At 35.0% G+C, this 20848-nt stretch overlaps 1 pseudogene; it reads right to left on the bottom strand.

The window, feature by feature from the left end:
- Positions 1-8715: 8715 nt before the first annotated feature.
- On the bottom strand, positions 8716-9201 carry LOC109452099 (large ribosomal subunit protein eL21 pseudogene; annotated as a pseudogene).
- Between the last annotated feature and the right edge of the window lie 11647 nt (positions 9202-20848).

Below are 20848 nucleotides of genomic sequence, written 5' to 3'. Positions count from 1 at the left end.
GTAGAGTGTTGGGTGGGTAGTAGACTTTTTGGGGTTAACACTTTGTGAGTTACGTAAATGTCTGATCACTATATTGTTCTGTGTACATGAAACTAATAAAAAAAAGCTGAGTAAAACATTTTCTAATGGTTTTGTGGGCAGGAAACATGAGAGTCTGGAGAGAAAGCTTTTTTAAAAAGACTGTAGGACTTGAATGGTAAAAGAAAAGACACTCACCTCATTTCATTACATGTATTATTTGTGGTAAACTGTATATGTTTAAACATCTAATTTGGTTGCCTTGAACTTATATTATCTATCAAAATTCTTTTGTTGTAGCAATCTAGAAGATTTAGGTTTCAATTGAATTTTTTACAGAACTGTGAATTTATTGAATACTCAGTGTGTTTTCGTTTGATGGTGCCTAATGAGAAAGTAATTTCTTTTAATCTTGTTAGGCAGCATGGTGGTAAATGACTGACTAATTTATACACTGCGCAATGTTACCTTCAGCCCTCCTGAATGCCAAATATACTTTTATTTTAAATATTTTTCGTGTAACCCAATTTGTTTACCTTTTCTGGATTTGTATTGCTTTTAAAAATTCATTATTTCATATTATGTTTTTACAACTGGGATTATACTGTGCAGGTACTAGCACATTCCTTATAAATGGCTACTTCTTTTGGTTATATTAAAAAGATTCAATTGAATATCTTTTGGTGGAACTTCTTTTATTTATGTAATCTATCAGTTTGAAATTTGTGATCATGTGTGCAGAGTACAAGTTGTATTTCATTATCAGGAGTGGAAATGAGTACCCAAAGGGAACATTTGGTGTCAGCACTTTGGGGAAAAATGGGACAAGTGGATATGGACAGAATAATATGATGGCTACAAGTTCAGGTTTTGGAGCAAGACTGGTTTCAAATCACTGCTCTCTCAATAATTAACTCTGTGAGCTTGTGTTAAATTTTCTGAAAAATGAGGATAGCTATAGTACCTAACTCACAAGGTTGTTCTGAACATCAAGTGAATTAAAACACTTAGTACAGTGCTCAGTGAATGTATATTGTTGGTATTTGGGGGAGGAGGCATTGAGTTGGTGAGGAGAGTAAGGAGGCTGGAAGAAGGAACATTTCTGTGGGTCTGGATTTGCCTGATGGTAAGAATGATTTAGGATCTATTAAGAACACATTTCTAGTGCTTCAATCAGAATACCTAAGAAAGGTTCTAAGAATTTCTTTTTTGACAAGTATCCTCAAATGATTCTTATTATCAAATTAGTTTGGGAAACTGTGATGTAGTAAATAGAGTGTAGACTTCAGAATCTGACAGATGTGGATTCTGATCCATTCTTTAAACAATTATGTCAGATATCCACATGTATCAGGACTATTTAGGTGCTGGGCATACAGCAGAGACTAAAACTGACAAAAAAAACCTCTCTCGTTTTTATGCTTATAGACGTTATAGTTTATTGAGATTCCTGCTTTAAGATGCCTCCCTGAGTGACTTGAATGAACTATTTAAACAAACAAACAAAAATAAGCATAGCTCTCATGTTGAAGAGGGAAAACTTCAAATGCCCAGAGGCCTGATGTTCATATTAAGTGAAATCATTTAGAATAAAAAAAAAAGTGGTGGGTTTGGTGGTGGCGAAGATGTCTAAGGGATTTTACCTTTAAATGAGAAATTCAGCCACTTGACCACAGAAAAGCAAATATGACCAGATTTTAGTTTCCTTGGGTTTTTGGTTTCTGTATTTGTCTGATTGGCTAGTTGCCAAGCCTAATAAGTTGTTTTGACAAATCCCTTCAAAATTGCCCTTTGGAAAGGAAATTATGGCAGCTGTATTTTAGCATTCTCTTCCCCCCAGGAAGATAGGGTCAAACACAGGAATATTTTCACTTTGTTGGTGGTTTCACTTTATTGATATGTAAGAGGACAAATTTACCTTTGAAAATGGTTTTGTTGTTCTCTCGTCAGGGGATACCAAAAATTATTTGACAATAGTTTGCACTGGGGTTCATGAGCTATGTCCTATCTACTTCTAGGGTCAAAGTGAGAGGGGTAACTCTAATTTTTTTGTTGTTTTCAGCAGATGAATTAAAGAACACTAGAATTAAGAATAATATAGGAATTCCATTTAATTTAATTCTGAAAAAAAATATACGAGGTCTGACAATTAAGTTTGCGAACTTGCCACCGTGTGCTTATGTTGGCAGCACTGTACAAACAGCTTGGTGAGGTTTCATAACCTTGGTGTATCAGTGTCTCACAGCTGTGTTCATGTCGACGTGTGGTGGTGTCTTGCTGAGTGGCGTTCATTATTGTTGCATGTTTCTGTGTGCCGTCACAAGAATGTCTGAACTTGAATTAGAGCAATGAGCAAACATTAAATTTCTTGTTAAATTTGGCAAGAGTAGACGTGAAATTAGGGCCATGTTAGTCCAAGTTTATGGGGATAATGCCATGAAGAAAATGGCAGTGTAAAATGGATTAAATGTTTTTCTGAGGGGAGAGAATGTGTCACTGATGAAGAGAGGTCAGGGCAGCCAGTAATGAGCAAACTGACGAAAACATTGCAAAAATTCATCAAATTGTGCATCAAAATCATGGGTTGACTGTGAGAAGCATAGCAGACCAAGTAAACATAAATAGAGAAACAGTTAGGAAAATCTTACCTGAAAATCTTGGCATGAGAAAGGTGTGTGCAAAAATGGTCCCAAAGGAGCTCACCGATGAACAAAAGCAAAGGAGAGTCGAAGTGTGCCAAGACCTTTTGGAGAGGCAAGATGATATTTTGGGTCATGCTATCTCTGGTGATGAAACATGAGTGTACCAATATGACCCTGAAACAAAACGTCAAAGTACACAATGGAAGTCAGCCAATAATCCACGACCAAAAATTTCCGTCAGTCCAAATCAAGAGTCCAGCCTATGCTGCCAACCTTTTTTGATATCAGAGGGATTATTCATTGTGAATTTGTACCAACTGGACAAACAGTTAACCAAATTTACTATTTGGAAGTGCTGAAAAGCTGCGTGAAAAAGATGAAAATGACCTGAACTTTTCACCAACAATTCATGCTTTTGCATCACGACAATGCACCAGCTCACACGGCACTGTCTATGAGGGAGTTTTTAGCCAGTAAACAAATAACTTATTGGAACACCCTCCCTACTCACCCGATCTGGCCCCCAAAGGCTTCTTTCTTTACCTGAAGATAAAGGAAATATTGAAAGGAAGACCTTTGGATGACATTCAGGAAATCAAGGGTAATATGATGACAGCTTTGATGGCCATTCCAGAAAAAAATTTCCAAAATTGTTTTGAAGGGTGGACTAGGTGCTGGCATTGGATGAGTTCGCGAATTTAATTGTCAGACCACGTATTAAAAATAAGGTACTGTTTTCTTTGAGACTTTTGAGTATCTCAGTTTTTATTTATTTATTTTTATTATTTTTTTAAAGGAGGGCACAGCTCACGGTGGCCCATGGCGGGGATCGAACCGGCACCCTTGGTGTTATTAGCACCAGACTCTAACCAACTGAGCTAACCAGCCACGCCGAGTATCTCAGTTTTTAGCTCTTGATTTATAGGTTCTGTATTTATTTCACACTGGGCGTGGTGGTTTACTACTCTCTGTACTTTTTGTTCTTATGTTTTAAGTACACTATAAAAAACAAACATCAAAAACAAAACTATGTTTTGGACATTGTTGTTGGGGAAATGAGGTGTTCTTTTCAGTGACATTTTAGACAGCTGATGCTTGCCTCTTTAAAAGCCAGAGTGATCACATTTTGTACACTCTAAATGTGCTGCACCATTACCATCCCCTGTGAAAGAGAATATATTGAAAAAAGTTTAAGCTATAATTTACTTTTATACTAACATATAATATTTGGAATTTTTCACAATATGGAGATAATATACTCCTTATTTATTACTTAACCTGATACAACCCGATTTCCCCTTAACCATTCCACTAAAATGAAACCTTTGAAGACAGTGACCTTGTTGCTAAATCCAGTGTCCTCTTCTCAACCCTTATCCTTTGTGAACTCTAGCATTAGTTACTGTTGACAGCCTATCCATTAAAAAAAAAAAAATTAGCTTCTAGAGCACTATTTTTTTTCTACAACTCTGTCTATACTTCACCCATCTAGCTCCTCTACTACCTACTTTCTTATATAGTCTCCTGCTGAGATCATCATCAACACTCTTCTCCATGCAGGTGTCTCCTCTCAGGCAGTGCCACTCATACATAAATGATCCTTAAATTTGTATTTCCATTCCTGACTTGTCTACTAAAAGAAAATTGTTTCTCTACTCATCACACTTTCGACGTCAATTGTGTGGGTTTTCCACACCAAGCACTCCTTCAGATTTTGGCAGACACCAACTGAGGGTCCTACAATTTAACTCAATTCTGACATTAACTACCCAGAGTTAGCGCAGACCCTCACAGTTTAAGGGCTCAGTCTGTGCCAGAACTGGGGACGAAGATCAAACATGTATTTCTTTTTTTTAATTTGTTTTTTTAATTGGGGAAGGGAAACAGGTCTTTATTGGGGAACAGTGTGTACTTTCGGGACTTTTCCAAGTCAAGCAAATATGTATTTCTTATTATATCACAACATTACATCTACCAAGCCCCAAATCTTAATTTCCAAAGTGTGTGAACATCTAACCTGGATAGTCCACCAGTGCTTCAACATTTACACAGTCAAATCCGATTCGACTACCTTTCTCCATTTTTAATCTTATTAATAATAAATCATTATTATGGAATTATTATAATAGAATAATTGTTCTCATTAGCTTGTCTTTTTTGGCTCACACTGTCATGACTAAGAAATTTTAAGGTCAGGGTAAGAGACCAGGAAAAATTAATCATTTTAAAACTCTGGTCTTTAGGAGTCATCATCTAAAATAGCTCAACTTTGTCTTCTTTTTTCCCCTACTATTTCAATTCAGGCCTTTTGTTGGTCTTTCTTGTAATATTTTGATCTCCTTGCTTGCTATCTGCCCTCTTATTCCTGTGCATCTTCAAGATTGCTGCCAGAGTGTTAATATGAATCTGATTATGTAATCATCTATTTATATATCTTTGCCGCCTTGCTGTATCCTCAGAATATGAGGTGCACACCCTTACATGCTGTTCAGCATCTTTCTCCGTCTGACCCATAGCTATCATCCCCCTGTGTACTTGAGCACCGAAGCTGTTGTGCCACTTTTCTCACGCTACTTTATTCAACTTCCTTATCTTTGCTCTGACTATTGTCTTCAAGGACTTTTTTGCTGTTGGTTGAAATCCTCAGCATCCTTCAAGGCCAGTTTATGTGTTATTTTCCCTGTGAAACCTTCCTCAGCTACACAGAGCTCTGCTAGGATTTGCTCCTCTTGACTTATTCATGTTTGTATTCCTTGGACCTAGCAAACTATTGAGCATACCATTCATTTCTTTTTAACATTAAAAGGACTTATTTTTAGAAATTATCCTTAAAACATTGTTTTATTACCATTTAGTTCTTCATCTGGTAAATTTTCTTTATTCAGTTTCTTGGAAAACCAAACTAATATCATCACTGTTGTCATCACTTTGACAAACATTTAACAAATGTCTAGACTGGTTGCATACAACTGGGGTACAGAAAGATCTAACAATTAGTCCTGTATTCACCAACTCACTGAACTTGAGTAGACCTGGAGCGATGTTAAGTGATTCTACTTCTTCCAGTGCTGTGCTGCCAAAGCCAACAGTGGGTCTTAGCTGAGACTGCGCATGAGAACATGATATGCTACAAAAGTCTCCATGTTTCATTTGAAATTCAAGGTCATAATCTGACTAACACTTGACACATTTCTAAGTTTACTGGCTACTCCCCTATATCATTTTAAACAAGTGTCAAGTCAATTATTTGCAGTTAAACATGTAGCGTTAGGTTAGTTTTTTGTTTAAATAGCGACTGATTTCTCAGTTTCTTAGGAAACTGAGAAACCCTTTAAATAGAGAGCATGTCAAGATCTCATAAAGCTTTAAAATTAAAGATGCTATTAATAGTTTGTGTAGGTAAGCATGACAACATAGCAGAATAAAATAAAATTAGGAAAACACAATCAATGCATTCTGCTAATGACTGAATCTAAACAAATTCAATAAACTCAAAGTAATTATTTTTTAAATCCAACTTGCCTAACATTTTGTCATAATTTTATTAGTCTGTAAAAAGATTACATGCTAGTAACATCCTATAGGTATAATACAATATATGAAGATGTTGAACATCAGTCTAAACAGAAGTACCTATGCCATGGGATTAACTCTATTTTTACTGAAGCATTTTCTTGTACAAAGAATGAGTAAATTAACTGACCTTAATGACTACTTTTTGTAGTTGTATTATTGTTAGTATCTGTTAATAATATTGTTATAAAGGGTTAGTATTATAAATAGTAAAAATATCTCACATATTAATCATTTAATATTAGACTGAAAGATTATCAAATGTACATTTGAGAGGTGATCTAGATTACTCAAGCGTATTTCAATTTATTTCCCCAAGTTTCCCTGTTCCTTTACCTCTCTCCTCCCTGGCTTGGCAGGAACCTTGCTAGTTTGTGTTGTGTTATACCTGTTGTGAATTAACAAGCAGGTGGTAATTCTCAACAGTGGTGACACCAGACCTCTGTAAAATGGTTGAAACCAGAGAATGATCTCTACTGCTTTGGAAATAGTTTGGCTGGAAGCAACAGAATAAACAGATTTTTGTTTACCCTGTATTCCACAGTTCAACAGTTCTTGGGCAGTTCTGAATACTCATAAGGAAAAACAGTCACAGGGTTCTTGAGGTATTTCCCCGGAGCGTGCTGCCATCTGTTGACCAGATAAAGCAAGGCAGCTGCCATAGGATCCCAGTGGAGGTAACAAGCGGAATAATTTCTCAATCCCAGCAACATTAACACTTTCTGAACACAGAAAATTTGGATTTTTCAACATCTAAAGGATTTATAAATATTTGAATTATAAAGAAAAAATCATATAACAGCTTAAGGAACCAAACAGTCTGCAATACTTTCCACAGAATTACATGAAGACAAAGATGCTGTAAAAGAGTAAAACTCTATTATTTGAGTTGTAGAAATAGAAAGAAAATTAGGCTTGGAAAATTTTACAGTGAAACTCTTAAGGTTCACTTTCTCTTATGCTTATTCAGTCTTGTAAATTTGTCGTTGCTTTTTAAAAGTGGTGGCATATATGAAAACTAAATAACTTTGGCCTAAATGAAAAAGTTGGATATTTAAAATGTCATTAATATATAAAATGTGTGCTACGGCACCTAAAGTTTTTGACATTTCATTAAATAAACAATGTTTATTAAGCACTACTGAGCCAAGCACTCTGCTGGTTCTGTGACTACTACATTGACCAAAAGACACAGGGTCCTGCTTTCTGGAAACTTGTCTAGAGGGTGACCAGAAACAGCAACAGAATTCTAGAGCAGAATAAGGTATAGTATATGCAGATTGCTCTGGGAACATGGAGGAGGAACTCCAAACCCCACTGCATTATGGAAAATAAAAGACAAAGCAGATTAATATAAATATTGTTTAATAGGCACACTAGTTTATAGCTGAAAATAAAACTTAAATTTATGTCTCCCATAACAAACACTTAAACTCCAGTTTTATATTGCTAGCTTTCTGTTGAAAGTACATTATTCATTAGGAATTTTCCTCCTTCTTTCTCCCAAAGAAAAATACTTAAATTTAGAAAAATTGTTTACTATGTCCATAGTTAAGATATAAATTATTTAATATAATAACTAAAGCTTAGACAGAAATGACTAGAGGCTCTGAAAGTATATATTTATAATTTCTCTGGTTTAATATTCAGTGTCTTAGGAATGATCACTTTTGCTTTTCACGATCACTTACTAATACTGTAAACATGCTGTCTGCCTCTTATAATTTAGATTAGTGATCTGTAATGGACTGCTTTTTCAAAATGATTTTCATTTCTTAGGTCTATAAATTTTGAGAATTAATTCCCTTCTACTTTTAAATTTATTTTGTTTGAAATGAGAGGGCAAGTTGCCAGCCTGGAATGAATGAATGAATGAATGAATGAATGAATGAATGAATGAAATAAATAAATGAACAAATAAGTAAATAAGCACACAATTAAGTGAATAAATAAATGCACACACACACACACACACACTCTCACACTCACTCAGACACACAGACGAGGAGCTGTTGGAATATTTCTCTTAAGTTTTAGGTTACTGCTGTAATAAACTGTAGATCTTTGATATTTTCTACTAGTTACCCTCCTACTGTAAAAGCCACATTCTCTCCCTTGCCAATTGCTCACTTTCATTGTTTTTGTGTGTGTGTGTTATATTTTATGTGCCTTTAAAATAGTATGGCATTTCTAGATCTCAGAATTCCATAAGATTCTGTTGTTAATGCCTTTAAAATTTGCCAAAATATTTGACCATTGTTCCTATCTTAAAGTAAATTTTAACTAATTTCTTAGACTGTTGACTAGGAAGTCATCTTTTAGCATTTTGACTCAGGGGTCGTTGTAGCTTTTAAAACTTCCAGTCTCTGATTGAAAGGTGTTTACCAGAATATTTTTGGTCTAAATAAAATTGCTTGGGTGCCTTTTTTTTTTTTAAACAGTACAGAAGTCTTTTATTTATTTTAAATTTGTTTTGCAATTATCATGCCATGAATTCATAGGGAATGGGTTCCAGCAGTTCAGGTTCCTTTCCATTGGTTCTCACAAAGTGTGCCTCTCTGGGTGGGGCAGGCTGGCGTTTCAATTGAACCCAGGTACCTTTCTCTTTGGCTTCCTTCTTTTTGTGATCATTTTCCTTCACCCATTTCAGGAAGCTGTCTTGGCTCTTAGAGTGCTTAATATGCTCAGTGTGTACATTCAGTCTCTCAGCAAGAATCTTGCCCTTGACTTGTTTGTTTACAACAATGCCAAACGTATGCTGGGTAACATTGTAGACCCTTCCAGTTTTGCCATGGTAACGTTTGTAGGGCATTCCTTTTTCAAAAGTGCCCATCCCCTTGATGTCCACAATATCACCTTTCTTGTAGATTTGCATGTATGCAGCCAAAGGAACAAATTCATGTTTTCTAAAAGGCCTAGAGAGCATATAGCCAGCCCCTCTCCTCTTTCCTTTTGTGTTGGTCATTTTGACGAATTATTGGAAGATGGCGGTTCTGGCCAAAAAGGAGTGGAATGACTTTTAATAGAGGTTAAAATGAATAAAATAATGTTTTCCTAATCTGCCTGAAAGTTGTTTTAAACCCAAGTTTTTTAATAGATAAATTTTTGAAAGTTTTAAAAAATAGGTATAAAATGAAAAATTTTCTTTGATTACTCAGTTCCACCTACCTGCCTACTCTCTGGATAGCCATTATAAGTGGTGGTTATGTATTATTCCAGAGTTCCTTTGTGCATATATAAGCAAGTCAAATATATTTTCTTTTTTTAACCAAAAGGTAGTGTACTATATACTGTTTTTACTTTGTTTTTTTTTTAAACTAATAACATACCTAGAGATCTTTCCGTGTTATTTACTTAAAGAGCTTTTTCTGCATAATATTCTACCATGTAAAACTAATTGAACTATAATATTCAATCAGTCAGCCTTCTACTGATATACATTTAGGTTATTTTCAATATTTTGTTGTTATAAATAATGCTACCAAGAATAACTATATACATTTAAAAATAAAATATTGATGTTTTCTTATTGTTTTTTGTGAATATTTTCCCCTCATTTATTCTCTCTCTCTCTCTCTCTCTCTCTCTCTCTCTCTCTCTCTCTCTCTCTCTCTCTTTCTCTGTGTGTGTGTGTGTGTTTTGTGGGTTTTGTTTTTTTCCATCCAGAACTTTTTGATTTTTATATAGTCAATTTTGTCAATTGTTTCTTCTATGGTTTCTTCATTTTGTATCATGGTTAGAAAAGCCTTCCTTACTTCCAGGTTATAGAAGAAATTTCTATTTTCTTTTAGTACTTTTATTGCTTTATTTTCACATCGAAGTCATTGTTCCATTTAGAATTTGTCCTGATGTAGAGTGTGGAGCTAACATTCTTTTTTCCAGGTGGCTATTCAATTGTTACCACACAATTTATTGAATAGTCCATCTCTCCCTGACTAATTTCAGATGATATCCTTTTCATATTCTAAATCCTCATATGTATTTGATTTATTTCTCTGCTTCCTAATCCGTTCCTCTCGGTTTATCCTGCTATACATGTGTCAGTTTTCCTAATTTGCTTTTGATTTTTTTGAACATTGATATGCTTTTTGTTTGTTTTGAACAATAAATAACATAGGGTTGTAAACATCCTGTGTTTTGGGAGACATACTTTGATTGTCAAGGTAAAGTGTGAATAAAGTCAGACGATTGAGCTGCCCATGGCAGCACCTTGATATACTCAGTGTCTAGTCCTTTTGTGTTCATCCTTCAGGTCAACATTTTCTTAGATGTGCTAGATGCGTAAACATTTATTAGTCATGTATGCTTCCAGAAAATACTGTACAATTTGGACATGAACTAGATCATGCAAGAGATCAAAGGTAGAAAGAGGACTTGATCTTGCTCAGCTCTACAACACAGAACGATCAGAAACAGGAGAAATCACTTAGTACTCACAGAACAGTTTTTCTTTTTATGTATTATTTCAGTTATTTCTTACCATAACTTGGTAGATACTGTTATTTTATTTTATGGATGACAAAACCAAGGCACAGATTGATTAAATGAGCCCAAGTTCACACAGGGGGTGGTGGAGCCTGAATTTGAATTTAGGCAGGGTATTTTTTTGTTTGTTTTTCTTTTTGAGATAACTACAGATTCACAAGAAGCTGCAAAAATTGTACAAAGAGGTCCTGTGTACACTTTACCCAGTTTTTCCCAGTGATTACGTAAGATGTAACATAACCATTGGGGAAACTGGGTAAAGGGTTATGTCTTATCTTATGTAACTGTAGTACAATATTAAAATGAGAAAATTGACCTTGGTATAATGTGTGTGTGTAGTTCTGTGCCCTTATATAACTTGCAGATTTGTGTAACCACCACTGCAGTTAAGATACAGGACTATCCCTTCAACACAAAGATCTCCCTCACGCTATCCCTTTATAATCACTTCCCTCATTATCTCTAACCCATGGCAACCACTAGTCTATTCTCTATAGTTATAATTTTGTCATTTTTGAGAATGTTATATATAAATGGAATAATACACTATGTATCCTTATGAGAAGGGCTTTTTTTCACTCAGCGTCATGCCCTTGAATGCCATCCAAGTTGTGTGCTATAGATAGCAAATAGTTAGGTTATGATTTTTATCCACTTTGCCAATCTCTGATTGGTAAATTTAGACTACTTCCATTTAACGTAATTATTGATATGTTTAGTCTTAAATATTTATTTTTATTTAAATATTTGTTTATTTTTTTGTTTTCTGTTTCTTCATTTTGCCTTTCTGAGGGTTACTAAAACAGTTTTTAGAATTTCATTTTAACTTATCTGTGGTGTTTTTAGTGTATGTCTTTGTATATGTTTCTTAGTGGTTGTTCTAGGCATTATATTCCATAGACATAACTTATCACAATCTGATGTTGACATTTACCAGTTTAAATAAAGTATAGAAGCCTTACCTTTTTTTACATCCCTTTGTCCCCCCATTTATAATGTAATTATTTAAAATATTTCCTCTCCATACATTAAGAACCATATCAAATAATGTTACAATTTTTTGCCTCTACCATCAAACACAGTTTAGAAAACTCAAGCAGTAAAGGAACGTCTATTGTATTTACCTAAATTTTTACTCTTTTTGTTCTTCCGGATGTTCCAAGATTCCTTCTTTTATCACTTCCTTTCTTACTCAAGAAATTCTTGTAGTCATTCTTTTAGGGCAGGTCTGCTGGCAACAAAAATCTTACTTTTCTTTCATCTGAGAATGTCTGATTTCTCCTTCATTCTTGAAGGATATTTTCACTGGGTATAGAGTTCTTTTTTTTAAGCAACTGAAAAATATTCAGAGTCTTCTTATATGTGTTTTCTGTATAATGTCCAGGGATTTTAGGTATACTTAGCAGAAGGAATAGGGAGAAATACAGTTATGCCATCTTGTTCTGGGAACCAGAAACCCATGGAACAGTTTTTAATATTTAATATCATTTGTATTCAAATTTGGAAAATGGAGACTCCAGGAGTTCTCTAACCTATGGTTGATTTTTTTCAAGTATTCTAGAATTGTCATCAGTGGTATTAAAATCACATATCCTACAGTCACCAAATTATGATGTCAAGAACAAAGCTTAAGGTAGTGGATGTGAAATCTAGATGCATTTCTAGGAAGTGTATTATTATTTACCAAAAGAAAAAGACTAATTAGAGTACAAATAAAAATGCCAGCTGAATGTATGCAGTGTTTGTAACTCATTCTTTTTAGACTGATTGCTTTCTGGGAGACTAAATGAAATACCCCTTTGTGAAAGGAGAGGACCTTAGAATCATTTAGGACTCCTTTCCAAAATTACACCTGCAGGGTTTCAGTGACACACACACTCATTAGTGTTGATTGGAGTTATGTAACTCATGTTACCCAGGGTATTATAGCTCACTTTGTTAGTGTCTAATCTAGTGCCAGACTCCCAAAAGGCTCTGAATCTGGCCAGGCCACAGTAAGATGAAATGCATAGCTCTTTCTTTTTTTTTTTTAAAAAAAAAGCAATCCAAGCTGTTCTCTGTAAGTTTTAAGCTTAGATTTAATCAAGTCCAGCCAAAATTATTCCACCCAGGAGTTATTATCACATTCTTCCTTTTGAAAGCAGCTAAAACCACGGAATTGTTGGCAGTCACAGCCAATCCTTTAGAAACAAAAAATTCTTATAGCCTCCCAATTCCTAACTCCAACTTCCTTTTCCTGTTTAACATGTTTGTGAAGTTACTTGGGGAAGAAAAAAGGTGTGAGTTCTAAATTTTCAATTTAATACAAAATAACTTTCTCTAGTGAAAAGGGTACTGAATCTGGGAGAAATAGTAACTGGAAAACTGGTTTGCAAGGGGATTAATACAGAGAAATAAATAAATATATGTACATATTTTAGCTAGAAAAGGATAACATAAAACAAAAACAAAACCCAAGAGATAATGGCAGTCACCTCTGACTTTCATTTAAAAACAACCAGTTTTTATTCATTTAAGTATTTGAGCTGCAATTCCTTGAAAAATTAAAAGCTGAACTGAGCCATAATCCTCTGTCCACATCTGTTTCTTCACCTTGTTTTTATAGATGTTTACATGAAAAAGAACATACTTAAAGATGTACATATTCTACTTGTCAGAAATATCTATGTTTTGTTTGGAATCTCTTTCTGTTATATATGATAGCTGCTTGCAATTTAATAAACAGACATTTTTTGATTTGGATGGACAGTTCACACTGGGGAGGGCCCCTTATGGCTGATCATGAGTGGTATTAGGAGATATGCTTGTTTTAAGCAGGATTGAGAAATACACAGAAGCATGCTTTTGGCTCCTTCCTGTTTCTCTTCACTGAGTTTACCCATTTCCACCTTCCCTTGGGCTCTGTCCTGAGGCCTGATTCGACTTTCACATGGCAACAAATTCTTGCTAATGTTGCCTTAAGGTATGTATAAAAAATGATGTAAGTAAGGTATAATTCCTTCCAATCTTTTTTGCTTTTTAAATGGATCTTTGGAAGATAAAAAAAGTGCGTTTTTCCCCCTCTTCCAGTCTGCCTGTCTGAGGCTGGAAGTAAAGAGTTAGCATGCGGTCTTGAAGGAGTGCGGACCCCTGGTCTGTGCTTGCTTGATATAAACCTTAAGATTTTTATGAATCATGGAGGCTACTTCTGGGAGGAGAAGGGCTCTAACCTGAAAAAATCACTGGAGTCCAGCCATCCAGGGCTCTCAAGGGAAGAGCTTAAGCTAAAGACCTCCCCTAGTTGGGCCATCCATCCTAATTAAAAAGTGCCTGTTCATTAAGTTGCAAGTGGCCATCTGCTTGCTTAATCATGTGCTGCTTTTTTCCTTTGGGTTAGTAATCATTATCTGGTCTGACTTTTTTTTTTTTACTAATTAGCCTAAGCTTGATCTTTAGGTGAACCCCAAGTTCATTTTATCCTGAATGGAATATAGGTTTATTTACTCTTCCATTGGATACACCATTTGACAGAAAACTTAAAAAAAAAAAAATGTTGTTGTTCTAAAGTTTACAAAAACAGGTTATTTAGAATCTGGGTTGATATTCACTTTTGCTGAGTACATTTGAATACTCCCAAATGAATCATTTTACTTTATTTCTTTTCTCAGCTTGGCAGTGAAGATGGCAATGTTTACATTTACTGTTTTTTGTGTTTTTTTTTAGAACTAGACAGTATTTGATGTTTCTTTCTTTATAAAGTAATACATATATATTGTAGAGGATCTAGTTATATAGCGTAATGGACAAGTTTAGCTAACTAGTGCTAACAGTTTGGTATGCATCCTTTTGCTATGTTTGTACAAACAAATACACTTGTGTGGGATAGACTGAAGATCTGAATGTAACAGATAAAGCTCTAGGAGAATACCGTATTTCTATAATACGGTGCAATGGACTGTGGGAGTGAGGGAGGGGAACTTCTTAAGCAAGATGAAAATCTGGAAGCTTAGAGTTAGATTTGAACTACATTAAAAGTTTAAACTTTCTGAAAATGATAACCAGTTTGGGATTTTTTTTTTTTTTAATAATTCCCAAACTATTGAATGTTTATTTCACTAAGCATGTTTTCAGGGGCCATCCGTGTTGTAGCATATGTCATGCCACTTTGGCAAGAAATTCCAGGGTCATGGGGATCTGGAGCCTTTATGTGAAGAAGAGAGCAATGAGAGGAGGACCAGAGTGGAGGCCCAGGCAAGATCCAGTGCACGGAGAAAGATATTGCATTATTCATTGAAGCAAGTACTTAGAAATGTTGAACTGCCTAACAATAGAGGAAAGGTTGAGTACATAAACTATGAACCACTAAAAACGTGAATCTTGGAAGTTATATGGCAACGTGAAAAATATTTGCTCTGTGCTACATTCAATGTGAAATATCCAGGCCTCAAAGCTCAACACTATGACTTTAACGACATAAAACATCAACTAAAGAAGATCCACTTCTAGGAATTTACCCCACCAATATATTTGCATATCTGCATACAAATATGAATAACAATGCATGTTGTGGTATTGTTTGTAATAGCAAAAAAATTGCAAGTGAGTTATTTGGTATTCTGTTGGGACAGGGTAAATAAACCAAAAAGAATGAGGCAGCTCTAAATACCAATCAGAAAGCATCCCCAAGAAATATTTTAGGAGAAAGAGAGGAAGGTGCATATAATATATTCCTACTGGTGTAATATAAAGTATTTTGCACACGTGAAAAAATAAGACTAGATGGGAATTCTACAAGTGATAATGGTTTGAAGGTGGCAGGGATATGGGTGATGAGTTTTCTTTATTTTCCAAACATTCTTTAGTGCTTATGTAACTTAAAAAGGAAGATTAAGGGAAAAAAAATGCCTAAGCAGAGAGGAGGTTTCTTGACCTCTAATCACCTCTTTCTATGTCGTTGAATTCTGACACTACTTAAATTTAAGCACACTTGTCTATATCCCAAGTCTTCATTGCCCCTGTTATGTTTCAGAGGCAGAGTGCTATGATTTGCTTTATATTAATACACTCATTTGAACACTGAGCATGTCTATGCATTATAAAATGATGAAAAATAGGGTTTCTGAACTTCATTAGTGGGTTGCATGATACAGCTGCTCTTGAGGAAAAGCTCACTTCTGGAGAAATCTTTGGCTTTGGCTGAGATTTCCTGGCTGGTTCTTTTTTGTTAATGATTTCTGGCACAGTCTCATGAATAAAACAAGGCATCTGGATGCTTTTTTTGGCTTTTCTAGCTGAGCCTTAACTTGCATTATTTTACCTTCACACATTGTGCTTCCTTTTGTACCTACACTTCTAATTCTGAATAATAATTTGGTTCTAACAGAAAAATTAAGGCAGATAACTGATACAAAAAATGACCTGGTAGTATTTTGAGGAGCCTGGAATACTGAGGTGATAAAATTAACGAAATCTGAATTTCTTCATTCTCTGTATTTTGTGAGACTTAGCAAACTCATAAATCCTTTCATTGACCTGCTTGGCTATACAGGTGGCATTTCAAGGGCTAAGCTTGTGCCTATTTCTTATTAGCAACACCTATGGAAGTGCCTGAATTATTAGTTCATGTTAGATTGGCAATTGATGCTGAATTTCTACTCTAGTCCTTGAATTCTAATACTTTTAAAAAATTCTTCTGGTAATAATTACATAAATAAGTTACTACTTTTTTTTTTTTTTGTACAGATGGAAAGGATCCTAGATTGATTAAATTTTATTCCAGACACAGGCAAATTGTTTATGATTATAGCTTTCTTAATTGGCATATAAACTTACTTTTAACTGTGGCTTATCTCCTAAAAGATATGATTCATTAAAATTGGAGAAATTCTCTTGGTTTATGCATATAGTTTTCATTTGCACTTTGTGATGCTTCAATCAAATTACTAAGTTATACTTGCAACTGGTGTTCTAATTAGTTTGGGATGGCAGCTCATTCATACGAACCTGCATAATAAGCTGGGAAAAGGGTGTTATATTTTTGAATTGTTGTTTCAGATGAAAGTTCTTCATTTTTTACCTTCTTTTTGAATTTGAAATCTATTTATTCAAGACATAGCACATTCTGTATATCCTGTAAACTTGGTCATGCCCCCCTGCCCAGGTTATCAGATGTGATAATGGAGATAGTAAGACATTTTATAAGCAGAGTTCCTGACTGGTTTGAAAATTAAATTTTTCAGTGTAAAATTTGGCAGTCAGTGGAGTATGGTAAAAACAACATGGGTTTTGAAATCAGGCCAAGGTTGGAACGCTGATGCACTAATTACTAGTTACTTTACACAACTTACTAAATGTTTACATTGGCAAATTAAGCTTTCTAACACACAGTTGCTTCAAACAAAAGTAGGCCTATAATCTTGTCCTGCTAGGGAGTCGTGAGACATAATAAGAAAGAATATCTAACGGTCTGGCATCTTTGGTTTTCAGTTTGGCCTTTAATTCAATAAGCTTTCACTGAGTACCCACTACATCTCAATATCTTTTGAAACTAAATCTTCCAGGTGACTTCTTAACAAAAGGATACATCACAGAATATTGCACTATATAGTAAAAGAATAATTGATAGTTTATATCTGGAAACCTCTCTTACTCTGTGTTTCTGAATATCTACTATATAATAGTGATGATTAATATTTATTAGTGTAACCCTGAGCCCAGAAGATCCTTCAAATGATTAAAGATAGGGCAACTCATATGATTTCATCTTCAAGCATTTTTGTTATGTTCTAATTCTTTAAAAACCAATAATCCAATTGATCGAGCTTCCTTTTGGGTATAGGCAAAAAGTCCATAGTTTAATCCTACATATTGTCTCCAAAAAAATGTATACACATTTTAAGAAAGGAAAAAACTGTATTAAAATTGTAATACAATGAATGATGCTAGCACTCGTTTGATTAACGCCATCTTTTGAACGAATGTCATACTACATATATAGTGTCACTTGATGAAAATATAATTTTTATAATCATGCCAAATAACCAGTCCATTGATAATTACTAAGAATAATATAATAATAATAATACCATCCATTATCCAGTGCTTACTATGTGCCAAATTCTGTGTTTTTCTCATCTAATCTCAACATCTAACCTTAGCATTATCTTGAACCATGCAGGATCTGTAATATTATCCCATTTCACAGACTAAGAAAGTCAGAGAGTGGAAGGAGATTTGACTTTGGGTAGTGAGCACACAATGCACTGTACAAATGATGTATTATAAAATTGTGCACTTGAAACTTATATAATTTTATTAACCAGTGTTACCCCCATAAATTTAATAAAATTTGAAAAAATAATAACAAATCTCTTCTACCCATATTAAAAAAAGGAAAGAGAGGTTAAGTAAAGTGCTGAAGGTCACATAGGAAGTAAGTGGCAGAACCCAGACCAGAACCTATACCTGTCTTACTTAGCTGCCTTACTCCAAAACTTGGGCTCTTAACCTCCATGCAATTCTAGACTGCCTTTTATATCTAGCTTCTCCTAAGTATTTTTCTTATGTCCTGTGGTTAAACCCTTTCTTTTTGAGTGGTTCCATGCTAGGAGAATGAATTGTGCCTTATTATTATATGTGTTGCAAAATACAAGTCAAGACTATTTCAACAGGAGGGAAAATGGTACTGACAGTAGCAAAACAACACCATATCTCTGAGGTTGATGGGGTAGAAAGGTCACACAGTCGTTAACATCATTGTTGAAGATACGGGGATTCAGCCATGTGAAAAGTCCATTCATTGTGAGTCATTTCCATACATCACGGCCAGAATGTAGTAATGGAAACAGTACATTTCGCTTCAATAGAAAATAGAAGCAAGGAATGGGAGGGTTTTCTGGTAATATGTGCAAGAGATGGCCTGGTAACAGCCTGTGACTGAGAAGGATTCTAATGTTACTGGAGACATTCTTAAAGCTGGCAGCCTTCTAGACTGTTGTATGGGTGGTGTGTGCCTTTTTTCTGGGTGGAGGGATCACAGCATTGTCAAATTCACTATGGCACCCAGAACTAAAATATTGTTAAGAACCAGCTCATCTAAATTTAACCTTACAAAAATGATTTTTAAAAAGATATAGTTGAAGATAACTTCTGAAGATGTAATTATACGAGGCTTTACGTTAACCACTCCAGGTAAAGAGAACTCTATGGGCAATACTGCCTGATGGGTAAGAACCATAGGTTTTGGAAGTCAGTAATTGGGTTTGAATTATTAATCACTCTCCTACCCATTTCTAACATAATTTCAGAGGCTCAACTTCCTCTTCTGTAAAATAAGGGTAGTAATATATTCCTCACTGAGTTGTTATGGAGATTATATGAAAAGATTTGAATTATCTGTGCAAACAAAATATAATTATCTAAATAGAGCAAACAATGTGATACTGGGTTTATAGGTACTCAGTAACTGATTATAATCAGAGCCCCATTGCCTTTATTTTAAAATTTAAAATGGTTAAGCTAATCTAGTTACAGAAAACGTAACTAAAAGACTAAATTAGTTTAAGTCAAGGAAAGTGAGTTTTCAGCAAAATCGAGGCAGAAAGCATGAGAAGGCAGCTAGTTTGTTGTGTGTGAAGTAGCTCTCCAGGTTATCATGGGAAGGCTTGGTGGAAAAGCGAGGATTTAGGAGTGATCTGATTGGACAGTGGTAGGAAGTATGTGATGCTGCTTTGGAGTTACCTCAGATGCAAGAGTGGGTCACACACTATACTATGTTCAGATGTTCCAACATTTAATGATGCAAATGACTTCTCAAGGGGCTGTTCCAGCTGCTTGCAAAGCTATGCCTCATCTATTACAGTTGTGAACACACAAGAGTCCTCATATGGAAAAAATATATTCATTTATAATGAGGGGTGGGATGTGAGAAAGAAGGGCTTGATAACTAAAAGTGCTCTTATGACAGTCATAAGATGGACAGGTACAACCCTTCACTTCAAGCAGGACAGTGACTGCGTTACAGGTAAGTCTTCCTTGGCTGCTTTAAATGAAATGTTAGTGTAAAAGAAAGAAGTGTTTGCATAATAAAATTAAAGTTTCCAAATAGCAATTGAAACAGGAGACAATCTTTTATTTTATTCAATTATTTTTGTATTGAGATATAATTCACATATAACATATTAGTTTCAGTTGTGCAATGCAATCATTTGATATTTGTATATACAGTTGACCCTGAACAATATGTGGGTTAGAAGTGCCAACCTCTTGCCCAGCTGAAAATTCTGCATATAACTTTTGACTCCCCCAAAACTTAATCAGAGTCAGTTGTCCCTTATTATCCAGGGGGGGTTGGTTCCAGGACCCCCCTGCAGATGCCAAAATCCTTGGATGTTGAAGTCCCTTATATAAAATGGTGTAGAACAATGCATTCAGTTGACCTTCCACATCCCTGGATTCCCAACCATGGATGGAAAATATTGGTTTTGACTCACAATGGGTTGAATCCGCAGATGCAAAACCCAGGGATACAGAGGACCAACTGTATATTTATTAAAAAATCTTCATACAAATGGACCTATGCGGTTCAAACCCATGTTTTTCACGTGGCAACTGTATTGCAAAATGATCACAATAGGTCTGGTTAGCATCCATCACCACACATAGTTACAAATAAGAGAAAATATTTTAAATGGTAATCAGCAATCTTCAAAAATTGAAGACAGAAGTTGACATTTTAAATGAGCTAGTTTCTTGATTAACTATGTTAAATTTCTTAGAATGGAGCCTGGCACATAGTAGGCCTCACATGTTTTTTCCTCCCCTGCCCTTTCATGTCTCTCCTGTTCAATGAAAATTACTGAGCTTATTAGGGACCCAGGTCACAGTTTACTACAGTGATGGTTCCTAAAGAATGACAAGAGACATTTACATGATAAAATACCTTTTCTTTTTTTAGCTTACAAAAATTCTCTGTTCTCCTAGAGTCAAACATTCTCTGTTCTCCCAGGATATGAAAGCTGAAGCCTTTTAACAAATAAAAACAGTGGGTTTTATTTTCTCTGCAGTAAAGGCCATAGAAAGTTTATGGACTCGTCCTTGGCTTTTGTGAATGGGACATAAAAACAACCACTTCCCTTTCCCAGAGGCTGCTT

The sequence above is a fragment of the Rhinolophus sinicus genome, chromosome 4 (assembly GCF_057876585.1).
Source record: "Rhinolophus sinicus isolate RSI-liver-muscle chromosome 4, RSI-T2T, whole genome shotgun sequence".
NCBI lineage: Eukaryota > Metazoa > Chordata > Mammalia > Chiroptera > Rhinolophidae > Rhinolophus > Rhinolophus sinicus.
The sequence above is the reverse complement of the archived record's forward strand: the minus strand, read 5'-3'. Positions and strand labels throughout refer to the sequence as shown.